The sequence below is a fragment of the Cetorhinus maximus genome, chromosome 26 (genome assembly GCF_964194155.1).
Source record: "Cetorhinus maximus chromosome 26, sCetMax3.hap1.1, whole genome shotgun sequence".
Taxonomy (NCBI): Eukaryota; Metazoa; Chordata; class Chondrichthyes; order Lamniformes; family Cetorhinidae; genus Cetorhinus; species Cetorhinus maximus.
In genome coordinates, this window is record NC_135904.1 from 28,717,875 (window position 1) to 28,734,804 (window position 16,930).

Genomic DNA, 16,930 nt, shown 5'->3' on the forward strand with positions numbered 1-16,930 from the left:
TTGATACCATTTAGGCTGACAAATCTTTTAAATTCAGCACTGGTAAATGCAGTGCCATTATTTGAGGCGATTATTTCTGGCAATCTACGGATGGAGAAGCTTTGGTGTCGTTTTTCTATAGTAGCACCTGACGTTGATGACTTAACCTCATAAACGTCTAACCACTTGGAACGAGCATCTATATTCAGTAGAAACAAGGTTCCAAGAAAAGGACCCACGTAATCTATGTGCAACCTCACCTAGGGTCTCCCAAGCCACTCCCATGGGTGTAATGAGGCTGTCACCGGCAACTTTTGTAGCTGTTGGCATTGCACACAGTGTTTTACCACCTTCTCAATATCACCATCCATTCCCGGCCACCACAAATAACTTCGTACTATCGTATTCATTCGTGAGATTCCCAGATGGGCATTGTGTAGCTCTGCTAAGAGTGGTTCCCTTCCTTGTGAAGGAACCGCTACTTGTACATCCCATAATAGAATACCACCTTAACTGCTCATTTCATGTCTTCAGTTGAAAAATGGCTTCAATTCATCAGAGACTGGTTCTTGGCACCACCCATGTAACACTTGGTCTCTCACTCGAGACGGACTGGATCACGATTCATCCAGTTTCTTACACAGACTGGTGAGGAATCCGGGAAATTCATCACTAATACAAGCTCTTGGGGAATTGGGGCATGGTCATTGTTCTCTTGCAAATGAAGGCGACTTAGGGCATTGGCTATATGAATCATAGTCTATGCACAAAGGTGCATTCATATGCTGCCAAAATTAGGGCCCATCTTTGAATTTGTGCAGAAGCTATGGGAGGGATAGCCTTTTCCTCGCTAAATAGACCGAAAAGCGGTTTGTGGCCTGATACTATCGTAAAGTCTTGCCCATGCACATATTGGTGGAATTATTTTACACCAAAAATAATCGACAGACCTTCCTTTTGATCTGAGAATTTCCTTTTTCAAATGTGGTAAGTGTCCTGGATATGTAGCCTATCGTCCTCTCTGTACCATCGTCCATCCTGTGAGATAGTAGCTCTCCCACTCCATAGGGGGATGTGTTGCAGGTTAGCACCAATTCCTTTGTCAGGTCGCAGTGCACAAATTTGAAGAGTGCAAATGCTGTTTTATTCTCATGAAGGCTTCTTCTTGGGGTGATTTCCAAACCCAATGCTGGTTTTTCTTCAGCAGTGAATGTACAGGGGCTAGTACCGTTGATAAATTTAGTAGAAATCGGCCATAATAATTTACCATCCCTAAAAATGGTTTAAGTTCAGAGACGTTCTTAGGTACAGATGCCTCTCTGATTGCTTTAACCTTCTCTTCAACAGGGTGTAACCCTTGGGCATCTACCCGGTGGCCCAAATAAATGACTTCTTTTGCCTGAAAAGTACATTTTTCTTTCCTTAGGTGCACTCCTACTTCTAAAAATCATCTCAGGATTTCCTCTAGATTAGCCAAATGTTCCTTTTCTGTGAATCCAGTTATTAGTACATCGTCCAGGTAGACCACAACCTGAGGTAGACCTTGCAGTAAGCTCTCCATTGTCCTCTGAAAAATGGCACAGGCTGAGGAAGCACCAAAGGGCAGGAGTGTATATTGATATAACTCTTTGTGGGTGCTTATGGTCACAATTCTCAGAAGGTATCATCCAGTTCCAGTTGCTGGTATGCGTGATTCATATCAAGCTTTGTATACATTATCCCTCCTGCTAGTTTGGTAAAGAGGCCTTCAATCTTGGGAACAAGGTACCTGTCCAGTTTGGCTGCTTTGTTGACCGTTAGTTTATAGCCCCCACAGATCCATATGGTCTGATGTGGTTTTAGGACAGGGACTATAGGTGCTGCCCACTCTGATAACTCAACCACTTTTATGACACCTGGTCTCTCTAGCCGGTTCAACTCAGTGTCAACCTTCTCTCTCAGGGTGTCTGGCACCAGTCTTGCTTTCAAGAAATGAGGAGTTGCTTCTGGGTCCACGTAAATCTTGGCCTTTAGGCCTTTGATTTCTCCTCGTTCATCCTTGAAGACAGTGTCATTTTTTTTAGCAGCTCTGGCAGTCCTCCTGCTCGCAACTGGAAAATTTTGCACCAGTTTAATTTAATCTCTTTCAACCAATCATGACCTAAAAGGCTTGGTCCTTCAGCTTCTACCACTATCACTGGTAGTTGTGTTGTTTGGTGTCTATAATAAACGAGTACTCTGATGATACCTTTTATCTGGATTTCTTCACCTGTGTACATTTTCAACTTGGCAGAGGTTTGTTCTAAATTTAATTGTTGAGCACCTTTATTTAAATATCTGAAAGTGTGTTCTACTACAGTGTTAGAAGCACCCGTGTCAACTTCCACTTTTAAGGGTTTACCATTCACTTGCAATGTGACAGCAATTGGCTCTGTCTTCCCAACTTTCATGTTGAATAAGGAATAAATGTCAGAATTGGTTGTTTCTGGCTCTTCCACACTATATATTTCACTGGACGGAAGCCTGTTTTAATCTTGCTTTTCAATGTTTCCATATGTGCCCACTTTTGTGACAAAAATAACACTCCATCTTTTTAAATTGTCAATCTTTAGGTGTATGATTGTTTCCATGTTGATAAAAATTAGTCTTCGAATTTGCTGTTAAACGGTTTCCTCTAAATTTTCGGTTAGCAGGGGCTGTTTCCCACTTCACAGTGGAATCCCGGCTTTTCGCACCACTTTCGGCTGACCGTTCACGCCCAACGAGGAAAACTGCGCCATTTTGTGCACCTTGAATTGCTTGTGAATCCCTTACAGTGCTTTCCATCACAAGTGCTATTTCTAACGCTTTCTTAAAATCAAGACGCACTTCAACCAGCTATCTTCGCTGAATAGCATCCTCTTGCAAGCCATAGACCAAACAATCGCTGAGCATATCATTGAGGGTTTCACTGAAATAACAATATTCCATTAGTTGTTTTAATTTCATCACTTAGGCAGCAATGGTCTCCCCCGGGGCTCTATTCCGTGAATTGAACCTGAACATCTGCATTGTGACTGATGGCTTGGGTTGAAAATGTCGCTTAATGGGGTCTACTAATTCGCTGGTCTTTGAATCAGGGGCACTGGGGGTCATCAAGCTTTGAATTAAACTGTAGGTCTTGCTCCCACAAATACTCAGGAGAATCGCTGTCCACTTTTCCTCCCCCATGATTTCGTTAGCTTGAAAGTAGAACGCAAGATGTTCTATATATTGAGACCAGTCATCTGTGGCTGGTTCAAATGGATCGATTCTACCAAACTATGGCATCTTGGATGAGAATATCTTCCTTTCTATTTCATTATCTTAGGTACTCACAATCTCTGGGTGAGGGACAGTACCGGATCTGATTTATCCTCATCGCCTGCTTGTTATAGAGTCGATTTTCCGGGCAACTTTTCTTGGTGGAAACGTTGAACTTTATTTACAAGACAGCTGCAGCACCTACATGTGTGCATCTAACTCTATAACTAAAGAAGAACTCTCTCTTAGAGGTTTCCCGTGCTGCTAACTCATTGGTTTACACAGATCATGTGATCTTACAACATGGGATTATTCTTAAAGCTACAGTCCTACATTTATCAAAACTATAATTACTACAGTCTCATTTTCTTGAACTTTCCCCAAGTCCTTACAATTTTATTATCCTTCAAGTACTTATCCAATTCCTATTTGAAAGCTACCATTCAATCTGCTACCACCCTATCAGACAGTGCATTCCAAATCCTAACCATTCATTGCGTAAAAGGGTTTTCCTCATGTTGCCTCTAGTTTTTTGCTAATTACCTTAATTTGATTCCCTCTGGTTATTGACCTATCAGCCATTAGAAATAACTTTTCTTTATTTATTCAGTCCAAATTGTTCATGGTCTTCAACACATCTGTCAAATCTCTCCTTAGCCTTCTCTACTCCAAGGAGAAAAACCTCAGCTTCCAGTCCTATCCACGTAACTGTAATCCCTCTTCCCTCATGCCATTCCAGTAAATTTATTCTGTACCCCGTTCTGTCCTTCCTAAAATGTGGTGTCCACAATTGGACATAATACACCAGCTAGGACCGAACGATATAAGTTTGGCATAACTTCCTTGCATTTGTTCTCTATGCCACTATTTACAAAGCCCAGGATCCCATATGCTTTATTAACTTCTTTGTTAACCTGTTCTGACAAGCATTAGAGTTTGTAAGGGTTAATGTGTGGGACTGTGTAAATAGCACCTCCCATAATGATGATGTAAGAGAGCACATGATGAGGAGTCAAGTGGGAGGACATAGGACTTAGGAGCAGGAGTAGGCCATTTGGCCCTTTGAGCCTGCTCCATCATTTGATAAGATCATGGCTGATCTATTTGTGGTCTCAGCTCCACTTTGCTGTCTGCATCCCCATAACCCTTGGCTCCTTTGTCTATCAAAAATCTATCTAATTCAGCCTTGAATATATTTAAAGACCCAACCTCCACTACTTTCTGGGAAAGAAAACTCCACAGACCAACGATCCCCTGAGAGAAAAAAAATTCTCTTCATCCCTGTCTTAAAAGATAGACCTCTGATTCTTAAACTATGCCCCCTAGTTTTATTTCCCCAGAAGAGGAAACATTTTCCAGGTATCCACTCTATCAAGTGCCCTTAGGAACTTATATGTTTCCATAAGATCACCTCTCATTCTTCTAAATTCCAATGGGTATACGGCCAATCTGTTCAACACTTCTTCATATGATAAGCCCTTCATCTCAGGAGTGAGTCAATTAAACTTTCTCTGAACTACTTCCAAAGCAGTTACGTCCTTTTTCAAATAAGGAGATCAAATTGTACACATTATTCCTGATGTGGTTTCACCAAGGCCCTGTACAGCTGCAGCAAAATATTCCTACTTTAACATTCCATTCCTCTTGAAATAAATGCCAACATTCCATTTGCCTTCCTAATCATTTGCTGTACCTGCAAACTAACTTTATGTGATTCATGTACCAGGACACCCAGATCCCTCTGTACCACCGAGTTCTGCAATCTTTCTCCATTTAAATATTATACTGCTTTTCTATTCTTACGGCCAAAGTGAAGAAGTTCACATTTACTCATGTTATACTTCATCTGCCACATTTTTGCCTACTCACTTATCCGATCTATATCCCTTTACAGACCCTCTACCTCTTCTTGACAACTTATTTTCCTACCTATCTTGGTGTCATCATTAAATTTAGCTACCATACATTTGGTCCCTTCATCCAAGTCATTGATATAGCCGGTAAAAAGCTGAGAGCCCAGCACTGATCCCTACAGCACTCCACTAGTTACAGCCTGCCAATCCTAAAAAGACCTATTTGTCCCTACTCTCTGCTTCCTGTTAGCTAACCAATCCATTATCCATGCTAATATGTTACCCCCTATACCACATGTTCTTATCTTATGTAGTAACCTTTGACGTGGTACCTTATCAAAGGTCTTTTGGAAATCTTAGCACACCACATCAACTGGTTCCCTTTTATCCACCTTGAATTTTACTTCTTCAATAAAACTCTAATAGATTAAACATGATTTTCCTTTCATGAAGCCATGTTGGCTCTGCCTGATCACATTGTGATTTTCTAAAGTATCCTGTTATAATCTCCAGAATAATGGATTCCAGCACTTTCCCTGTGACAGATGTTAAGCTAACTGGCCTATAGTTTCCTGCTTTGTGCCTCCCTCCTTTCTTGAATAAAGGTGTTACATTAGATATTTTCCAATCCGCTGGGACAGTTCCAGTATCGAAGGAATTTTGGAAGATTAGCCAATACATCTACTATCTGTGCCACCACTTCTTTTAAGATCCTAGGATGCTGGCCATCCAGTCCTGGTGACTTGTCAGCCTTTAGGTCTAATAATTTTCCTAAAAAAAAATTATTTTTTCCCTGGCGATCATGATTGCTTTAAGTTCATCCCTCCCCATCGCCTTTTGATTATCAAGTATCTTTGGGAATTCTTTTAAGTCTTCTACTGTGAAGACAGACACAACGCCTCCACCATTTCTTTGTTTTCCACTATCAATTCCCCAGACTCACTCTCTCGAGGACCAACAATAGCTTTAGTTACTTTTTTCCTATTTAAATATTTGTAGGAACTCTTATTGTCGGTTTTTGTATTTCTAGCTATCTCTCTCTCACACTCTTCTTTCTGCCACTTTATTATCTTTTTAGTCATTCTTCGCTGGTTCTTAAAATCTGTCCAATCCTCTGACCTACCACTAATCTTTGCTGATTTGTACAGTATTTCTTTCAATTTAATGCGATCTTAACCTTCATATTTAGCCACGGGTGATGCACCTTTCTCAAGAGTCTATTTTTCTTACTGGGATAAATCTTTGCTGAGAATTATTAAATGTCTCCTTAAAAGTCTGTCACTGCACCTCTCCTGTTCTACCTTTTAACCTAGTTTCTCAGTTCACCTCAGCCAGCTCTGCCTTCATACCCTCATAGTTACCTTTATTTAGGTTTAAAACATTAGTCATGGATCCACACTTCTCCCTTTCAGTCTGAACAGGAAATTCTGTCATGTTACGATCACTATCTCCTTGAGGCTTGTTTACCATGAGGTTATTGATGAATCCTGACTCATTGCGCATTACCAGGTCTAGAATAGCCTGTTCCATGGTTGGCTCTAGAATGTACTGCTCTAAGAAATTGTCTCGAAAACACTCTATGAATCCATTTTCGAGGCTACCTTTGCCAATTTGATTTACCCAATCTATATGTAGATTAAAGTCAACCATGACTATTGCTGTACCTTTCTTACACACCCCATCTATTTCTTCCTGTATGCTCTGTCCTACAGTGTGGGTACTGTTAGGGGGCCTATAAACTGCTCTCAGAAGTGACCTTTACTATTCCTTATCGCTACCCAAGCAGATTCTACATCCCGATCTTTCGACCTAAGGTCATCTCTCAGTACTGAACTAATGCCATCCTTAATTAACAGAGCTACTCCATCACCTTTTTCTAGCTTCCTGTCAATCTGACATGTCAAATACCCTTCAATATTCAGGTCCCAGCCTTGGTCACCTTTCAACCACGTCTCTATAATGCCTATTGGGTCATACATATTTATCTCTATCTGTGCTAACAACTCACCTTTTTTGTCACAAATGCTGCATGCATTCAGATATGGGGCCTTAAACTCTGTTTTTCTTTTACCATTTTTGCAATCTTTGGTCTTATCTGCTGGTGTACTCCTATGGTTATATATTCTGTCCTTTCCTGTCACACTTTGGTACTCATTACCCAAATTGCTACCGTGCTCTATTATTCTGTTGTTTCCCTTTACTTTACTATATCTCCTCTCACATGATCCCTTCCCCCCACTATTTAGTTTAAAGCTCTCTCTATTGCCCTAGATTAACGATTTGCCAGGCCATTGGTCCCAGCATGGTTCAGGTGTAGACTGTCCCAACAGTACAGCTCCTGCTTTCCCTAGTGTCCCATTAATCAAAATCCATTTCTCTCACACCAATCTTTGAGTCTCATATGCATCTTCCTAATCTTAATACCTACACCAATTTGCTTGTGAGTCAGGTAGTAATCCAGAGATTATTGCCCTTGAGGTTCTGCTTTTTAATTTAGCCCCTAGCTGCTCATAATCCCTCAGCAGAACCTCTTTCCTATTGGTACCTATGTGAACCATAACAACTGGATCTTCCATTTCAAGTTCCTCTCCAGCCCTGAGCAGACATCCTGAACCCTGGCACCAGGCAGGCATCACAGCCTTCTGGGCTCACACTATTGACTGCAAAGATCTGTGTCTATCCCCCTGACTATACTATCCCCTACTACCACTACACTTCTTTTTACTCCCCTGCTTGAATGGCTTCCTGTACCACAGTGCCTTGGGCATGTTGCTCATCCGCCCTGCAGTCCCTGTTCTCATCCAAAAAAGTTGAAGAAACCTCAAACCTGTTGGACAATTGCAAGGGCTGAGGCTCCTGCAGCCCTGCCTTCTGGGTCCCCATACCTGCTTCACTCACAGTCACACCCTCTTGTCTCTGACCACTAACCAAATCAGAAGACCATATTCTAAAGGGTGTGATTGCCTCCTGGAATATAGTATCCAGGTAACTTTCTCCCTCCCTGATATGTTGCAGTGTCTGCAGCTCAGCCTCCAGCTCAATGACTCTGAGCTAAAGCTCCTCAAGCCCGCAGACACTTACTCCAGACGTGTTTGCCGTGGATCACACTGGCATCCAGATGCTCTCACATTCTGCAATTGCAACACATCACCTGCCCTGCCATCCTTAATGTGTTTTAATTAAGTAATTAAAGTAGGAAATTAACCAATTAATTATTTATTTTCTTTTTTATGTATTTTATTTAGTGCCTCTCCTTACCAACAATGACTGTACTAATCTAAACTTTAGCAATAAAATAGAACTTTACCACTTAACAAAAAATATCTAAAAATGTATGTTTTTTTCTAATTTCCAGCTAGTTATACACTCTCCCTTACAGCCAATCCGCTTATGACTTTCCAGTGATGTCACAATTTGATTTTGTTTTGTTTCAAAGCCGATGTTCTCCAGCAGCTGTTACAGCCCTGATCCTCGCCTTGTATTTATCACTCTCTCTCTCTCTCTCTCTCTGTCTGGTGTTTTCCTTCCAGGTCTGCCCTTTCCTCCCTCTCCCAGGGTTCAGAGTGTTCATCGCTCCAGCAGTAAAACACAGTCACGAGTAGCTGTACATGGTTCAGTTGTATATTATAAACCAGCTATTGTTTGGGCGTACCAACACCTCAGTAATCATTCTGAAGCTAGGCTAACCGACACACAACACCGTCAAAGATTTGTGCACAATAGCCCCTATGTCTCTCTCTTCTTGCACTCCCTTTAAAGTGGTATCATCCATGCACTGCATCATTTTCCCTCATTCTTCCTACAAAGTGTTGATAGTTTTGCCCAGAGCTGTGACACTGTGAGTTGACTTTGAGTCATACAATCTGAGCATACGCAGTGTATCTGATTCCCAGGATACATCAGTACTATTCGTTGTTTCTCTTTAACCTTGCAGTAGATTCTGTTCAGAAGCTTTCCTGAATGATCTGAAGAAAAGTGAGTTGCCAGATTTCAAAAATTTTTACAGCGGGATAATCGTATTGCACGTCAAATTAGAATAGGAAAGAGACTGTTTGGTAGACAAAGTTGCCAGCTACAACGGTGGGATGCTTACGGAATCAGATACATAGAGATGAATTAAAGAGATAGGGAACAAAGAGCCGAAGAAGAATCATACTGACTTGAAACATGAACTCTGTTTCTCTCACCATAGATGCCAGACCTGAGTTTTTGCAGCATTTTCTGTTTTTATTCCAGATTTCCAGCATCTGCAGTATTTTGTTTTTATCTATGGTGTGTTGGCTCCCTGGTGCCAAGGTCATTGAGCAACTACATAGCACTGTGAGGGGGGAGGGTGAACAGCTAGCAGGAATAGTCCACATTGGTACCAACAATATAGGTAGAAAGAGGGGTGTGGTCCTGCATCAGAGCTTAGAGAGCTAGGAAGGAAACCAATAAGCAGGACCTCAAAAGTAGCATTCTCTGAAATACTCCTAACATCAACTGCAAGTAAGTAAAGAAATAGGAGGATAGAGCAAATGAATGAGTAGCTGAAGAGATGAGGCAGGAGGGGGAGCTTAGATTCCTAGAACCTTGTGGCCAGCACTGGAGCACTGTGTAGGGGAATTGACGGTTAATGATTAGTTTTAGTTTAGTTTACACACAAAGTATATTAATTGATTAACCTAATAGTATATTATCCTTTTTAAACTGTAACCAAATGCATTAAATATCATGTAACTCTGCTTAGCTTTACTTGACAGAGAAAGGCACCACAGGATTTTAGACAGCATAGAGGTAACATACAATAAGAGTTAATTACAGAACAACTGCTGGAGAGGCCCCTGCTGTACTTATTTCCATTTCACAGAGCCACATTGCGAGAACTTGCCATCTTCAAGGTTGATCAGGTGAGCTTACATCATTTCACATCGTTAAGTCCTTATCGAAACCTGGTGTTATCAGCAGAGGAAAGTTAGGGGAATTTATTGTATGAAAAGGGGTAAAGAAGAACAACAGCTGTGTTCTACATTAAGTTAGTTTTTATTCGTAGTGTTTGGGAAAAAGCAATTACATTTGGCTCAGCATCTTTGTATTAGAGTTAACTTTTGCAACAAGTGTGTGACTAGTTTTGTAACTGTATACTCCTTTTAGACTTTTATCACTGAAGACTATGTATTAACTGAATGTATAAGGAAATTTTACTACCTTACATTTTAAACACTGATGACTGCTATGAACTTATATTTTATGCACACTCTGTATAACTTTTAAGTACTACTTATTTTGTAACCTGTTGTATTAGTTCTTTGCAATCTTTTGTATCAGGCCTACATAGTTTTAAGGTTATAAGCAAGTTTTCCATTCTATCCTTTGTTTTAAATTAAAGTAATTAATTCCAATCACCAACAACTGCAGAGAGAAAAACATTGCCTAGCAAATGGCCTCTAACGTAAACAGTCACTTATAAAGGTTTTGATTTAATGAAGAACCTGCAACAATGAAGCAATGTCTGAAACAATGAGCTCAAGGTATCATTCATGAGGACATGACGGCATACTTCCCCTATCCTGAACAAATGGGCAAGGAAGATATCATAAAACATCCTTTTATCTTAGCAAGAAGTCTTTAAAATAACAGAAACAAACAGAGAGAGAGACATCATTAAATTAAATTAACCTGAATGGTTAATGTCTCAAAAATATCGAGACAACACCTAGAGTACTCACCAGGTATGCCACATTTTGGCAGGATCGACCCCTTCAACTCATGCACAGAGGATTGGTGTCAACATTAAGAATGCCTCGGTTTCTTCTTCCAAGCAAACAAAATAATGGTGGAGGAAAAAAGGAAAGCAATTCTCCTAAGCACCTGTGGGAGTAAAACATAATTTGATGGCCCCGAATGCTCCCGATTTGAAAACCTTCAGCAAATTGGTAGAATTCAAAAAGGGTCATTTTCAACCCAAACCCTCTATAAACATGCAGAGGTTCAAATGTAATTCAAGAGCAAGAGCCCCAGGGGGAGGTCATAGCAACTACATGGTGAAGTTGAATCAGCTAACTGAACATTGTGACTTCGGGGAGACCCTAAGTGATATGTTAAGGGATCGTTTGGTCTGCAGTGTGCACGATGATGCCATTCAACAAAGGTTATTGGCGGAAGTAGATACCGATTTTAAAAAAGCACTTGAAATAGCACTTGCGATGGAAAGCACCAAGCGGGATTTGCAGGCCTTACAGGGTGTACAAAATGGGGCCGTTTTCCAGTTGGGGTGGGAACAGATCCCCAGGCATGGCACAAAAACCAGGGAGTCAGCCACGAAGTGGGAGACAGTCCCTGCTACCCAATAATTAAAAAAATATATACAGGAGACAGCTCAGCAGCAATTCTGAAAATGAATTGTTACCGACGTGGAAGCAACCACATCCCTGAAACTTGCTGTTTTAAAGAGGTGAATGCCATTATTGTCATAAAAGAGGGCACATGCTGAAGCAATGTAAAGCAGGATTGAGGCAGACTCCCAGGCGTCAAACTAAACTGATCAAAGTTCATAATGTGGAAGAAACAGAAACCACTAATTCCGATGTTTATTCTCTATTTACGTGAAATTAGGGAAAACAGAGCCAATCACTGCTACTCTGCAGGTCAATGGAAAACCTTTAATTATGGAAGTGGATACTGGTGCATCAACCACTGTAGTGGGGGAGCACAAAATCAAATATTTAAACAAGGGTGCTCAACAATTGAATATGGAGCAGACTTCAGCCAAATTAAAAATGTATGCTGGTGGAACCATATAAGTGAAAGGTATTACCACTGTACCTGTCTATTACAAGCACCAGACAACACAGCTCCACGTGATTGTAGTGGAAGGTAAAGAACCAAGCCTTCTAGGTTGTGATTGGTTAAAAGAAATTAAATTAAATTGGTCTAAAATTTTCCAACTGGAGGACTGCCAGAGCTGCTAAAGAAATATGGCAAAGTCTTTCAAGAGGAATTGTGGAAAATTAAGGGCCTGCAGGCTAAGATCTATGTTGACTCTGAAGCAGCTCCTCATTTTTTTAAAGCCAGGCCGGTGCCTTATGCCCTGAGAGAGATGGTTGACACTGAATTAAACAATTTAGAGAAGCTGGGTATTATTCAGCTTGTTCAATTTTCAGAATGGGCAGCACCCATAGTCCCTGTCTTGAAACCAGACCAGACCATCCGTGTCTGAGGTGATTATAAATTGACAGTAAACAAGGCTGCCAAGTTGGACAAAAACCCTATCCTCAGGATCGAGGATCTTTTTGCCAAATTAGCAGGAGGGAGAACGTACTAGATTAGATACGAGTCACACATATCAGCAGCTGGACCTGGATGATACATCCAGAACATTTGTAACCATAAACACACACAAAGGGTTGCATCAATACACACACTGGACTTTCGATGTTTCCTCGGCCTGCACGTTTTTCCAGAGGATGATGGAGAGCTTGCTATAAGGACTACCTCAAGTTGTGGTCTACCTGGACAACATTCTAATAGCTGGGTTAACAGAAGCAGAACACTTGACTAACTTGGAAGAAGTCTTAAAACGATTCTTGGAAGCAGGGGTGCGCTTGAAAAAGGAAAAGTATACCTTTCAGGTAGTGAAGTCATTTACTTGGGCCATTGGGTGGATGCCTAAGGGCTACACCCGGTAGAAGAAAAAGTCAAAGCTATTAAGGAGGGATCCTCGCCTACAAATGTCTGAGAGCTCAAGTCATTCTTGGGTATGGTAAATTAATATGGTTGATTCCTACCCAACTTATCGACAGTCCTAGCTCCTCTACAATCATTATTAAAGAAAAACCAATGTTGGTCTTGGAAGTCACCTCCAGAAGAAGCCTTCACGAAAGTTAAACAGCTCTTGCACTCTTTGAACTTGTTAGTACACTATGGCCTGACAAAAGAATTGGTGCTAACTTGTGACGCATCCCCCTATGGCATGGGAGTGGTACTACCTCACAAGAGGGATGATGGTTCAGAAAAGCCAATAGGCTGTATATCCAGACCCCTCTCTATGGCCGAGAAGGGTTATTCACAAATTGAGAAAGGAGGATTATTGATTATTTTTGGAGTTAAAAAATTCCATCTGTCTGTACGTGACCGACACTTTACTATAGTATCTGATCACAAACCGCTCTTGGGTCTGTTTATTGAAGAAAAAACTATCTTTCCCATAGCTTCCACAAGAATTTAAAGATGGGCTTTAATTCTATCAGCATATGAATATACTTTTATGCACAGACCAGGGATATGTATAGCCAATGTAAATGCCCTCAGTTGCCTTCCTTTGCAGGAGAGCATTGAACATGCTCGAAGAGATCGTATTAGTGATGAATTTCCTGGATCCTTCATCGGACTGCGCAAGACTGTGAACCAGTCTTGTCTGGAGTCCAAGATCAAGTATTGAAAGGATGGTCCCAGGAACCAGTGCTGAAGAATTGAAACCATTTTTTACCCAAAGGAATAAATTGAGTATTATGAGTATATTGAGTATCCTATTATGGGGTGTATGAATCGTCATTCCTTCACAAGGAAGAGAACCGCTCTTAATTGAGTTGTATAGCGTGCATCCTGGAATCTCCAAAATGAAAATTTTTGCAAGGAGCTGTATTTAGTGGCCAGATATAGACAGTGATATGGAAAAAATGGTTAAACACTGTCTCCAGTGCCAGCAACTACAGAACTTGCCTGCTGTAGCCCCAATGTATCCGCGAGAATGGCCTGGTCGACCCTGGGTGAGATCGCATGTAGATTATGTAGGTCTATTTCTAGGCACCATGTTTCTACTAATAATTGACGCACATTCCAAATGGTTAGACGCGTACAAAGTTATATCGCCAATGTCAGGTGCGACTATAGAAAGGTTACCCCAATGTTTTTCTATACATGGATTACTAGAAGTCACTGTCTCAGTCAATGTTACTGCATTTACTGGTGCTGAACTTCAAAGATTTGTGAGCCTAAATGGTATCAAACACGAAAAGACAGCACTGTATCATCTATTATCTAATGGAGTAATGGAGAGCAGTACAAACTTTTAAAGATGGGATAAAAAAATTATCCAGAGGATCATTGGAGATTAAACTTTCACGTTTCCTGTTTCACTAGAGAACAGCGCCACCCCCCTCCCCCACTACTACAGGTTCAACACCTTCAGAGTTACTTATGCAGCACTGCCTTCATGCGAGATTAAGCCTGGTAATTCCCAATTTGGAGGGGAAGGTAAGAACAGTCAAGGAGATCAAAAAGTGACTCATGATTTGCATAGCCGAGAGCGAGAATTTGCTGTTGGTGAAATAATATTTGTACAAAACTTCGGCGGTGGATCGAGTTGGTTACCTGGTGTAATAGTTTCTGTGACAGGACCATTGTCATACCACATAGAAGTGGAGGGCCGGATCAGCCGAAAACACATGGATCATGTGAGAAGAAGAGAGATACCCCAACAAAATGGTGTTCCACCTGTAACCATTGTGGAACCTGTGGTCCCCGTTGTGATTGATCAACCAAGGATAGACATATCAGATGTCCCTGTCAGAGGGGATAACACTGAACTGCCTGTGACTAAAGAGGTACCTGGTGTTGCTACGGTTCCAGAAAATGGAAATTCAGTAAAAGATTCGAAAGTTGTGGAGCTACAATGTTCCACCCGAATCAGGAAACCACCTGAGAGACTGAACTTATAATTTCATAACCCGTGTAAATATTTGTAATGTCATGAATGAGGTTGTTCATGTAAATACAAATTGTCAAAAAAAAAATTTTAAAGGGGAGGAATGTAGTAACTGTAGCTTTAAGGAATGTAGTGACCGTAGCATGTACTGTGTAGCATCACGTGACAGTGTGAACGAATCGGCCCGAAGTGAGGGGCACCTTAGGAGTGGAGTTTGTGTCTAGTTGTGGATCTTGATAGAAGCATGTAACTGCTGCTGAAGCCATGTAAATAAAGTTCACTGTTTCTTATGAGAAACCTGTCTGCAAAATCAAGTCTATAAAGCAAGAACTGTGTACAATTTTTGGTTACCTCACTTATAGAGGGATATACTTCATTGGAAGCAACTCAGAGAAGGTTCAGTAGGCTGATTCCAGGATTGAAGGGATTATTTTATGAGGAAAGGTTGAGTGTGTTGGGCCTGTACTCATTGGTGTTTAGCAGAATGAGAGGTAATCATGTTGAAACTTAAAATTCTGAGGGAGACTTAACAGGATCAATGTTGAAAGGATGTTTCCTCTCATGGGGAATCTAGAACTAGGAGGCACTGATTAAAAATAAGCAGTCTCCAGTTTAAGACAGAGATGAGGAGGAATTTCTTCTCTCGAAGGGTCAAGTCTTTGAGATTTTCTCCCACCGAGAGCAGTGGAAGTTGGGTCATTGAATATATTCAAGGCTGACTTAGACTTTTGATCGACAAGGGAGTCGGGGGTTATGAGAGGCTGGCAGGAAAGTGGAGTTAAGACCGCAACCAGCTCAGCCATGATCTTATTGAATGGCAGAGCAGGCTTGAGGGGCTGAATGACTTTCTCCTGCTCCTATTTCTAATGATCTTATGATAGTCTAAATTAGGGTTACTGTGCATGTAAATTAATGTGCAGAGTGTGGTAAATAAGGTTGGTGAGCTGCAGGTGCAGATAGCCACGTGGAAATTTGACGTTGTGGTGATAATGGAGTCTTGGCTCAAAGATTAGGATTGAGTATTAAATATTCCTGAATACAAGGTGTTCAGGAAAGATAGGAAAGGAAGGAGGAGGGGCGGCAATATTGATTAAGGCAAACATTGCAGTGTTGAAGAGAAAGGATGTTCCAGAGGGGTCAAGGACAGAATCTATTTGGCTAGAGCTAAACACTGAAGCGACCATTGCATTTCACAGTGTAGTCTATAGGCCACCAACTGATAGGAAAGATGTCGAGGAACAAATTTGCAAGGAAGTGAGAGAATTATAGAGTAATTATAATTTTCCTAATTTTTCTATTTTCCTAATATAAACCGGGATAGTAATAACGTAAAGGGCAGAGAGGGGCAAGGGTTTCTGGCAATCCGGAAAAGGTTCACTAAATTGATCTCGGGTATGGTGTAATTTTCCTATGAGGAGAGGTTGAGTAGGTTGGGCCTGTACTTATTGGAGTATGAAAGAATGAGAGGTGACCTTTTTGAAACATATATGATTCTTAGAGGGTTTGACAGGGTAGATGCTGAGATGTTGTGAGAGAGTCCAGGACCAGCGGGCATGATCTCAGAGTAAGGGGTTGCCGATTTAAGATGGAGATGAGGAGGAATTTCTTTTCTCAGAGGGTAGTTAATCTGTGGAATTCTTTACCCCAGAGGGGCTGTAGAGGCTGGGTCGTGAAGTATATTCCAGGCTGAGATAAGCAGATTTTCAATCGGTAAGGGAATCAAAGGTTATGGGGAAAAGGCAGGAGAGTGGAGTTGAGGATTATCGGATCAGCCATAATCTCATTGAATGGTGAAGCAGACTAGACGGGCCGAATAGCCTACTGCTGCTCCTACATCTTATGGTCTTATGATGAGTTCAGGAGAATTTTCCACATCAATATGTTGCCAGAGGCAGTTCCAGATGTTTATAAAAATTTAACAACCTTTACCACCCCGTCATAAATCAGCCCTAAAACCTCACCAGGAGTAGCCCAGACAGGGATCCACTGAGCTCAGGACCACCTCCCTCTCTCCCTGCTCCCCCACTCACCCCCACCCCAGAGCAACCCGTTACCATGTGACCGCCGCTCAACCGAACATGATGAATGGTGACGACATTCGATTGACACCGGCTCCAGCCATACAGAAGGCAGCAGGTGGCGGCCGCAACCA

General features: G+C 41.4%; 1 long non-coding RNA gene across 1 annotated transcript; it reads right to left on the reverse strand.

Annotated features, from left to right (window-relative positions):
• Window positions 1-8,435: 8,435 nt before the first annotated feature.
• Window positions 8,436-16,929, reverse strand: LOC144668403 (uncharacterized). The gene is made up of 3 exons (XR_013573491.1): window positions 16,809-16,929; window positions 10,802-10,943; window positions 8,436-10,024 (listed from the first exon to the last, which is right to left on the reverse strand). It is a non-coding gene; the product is annotated as an uncharacterized LOC144668403 (long non-coding RNA).
• Window position 16,930: the final 1 nt, after the last annotated feature.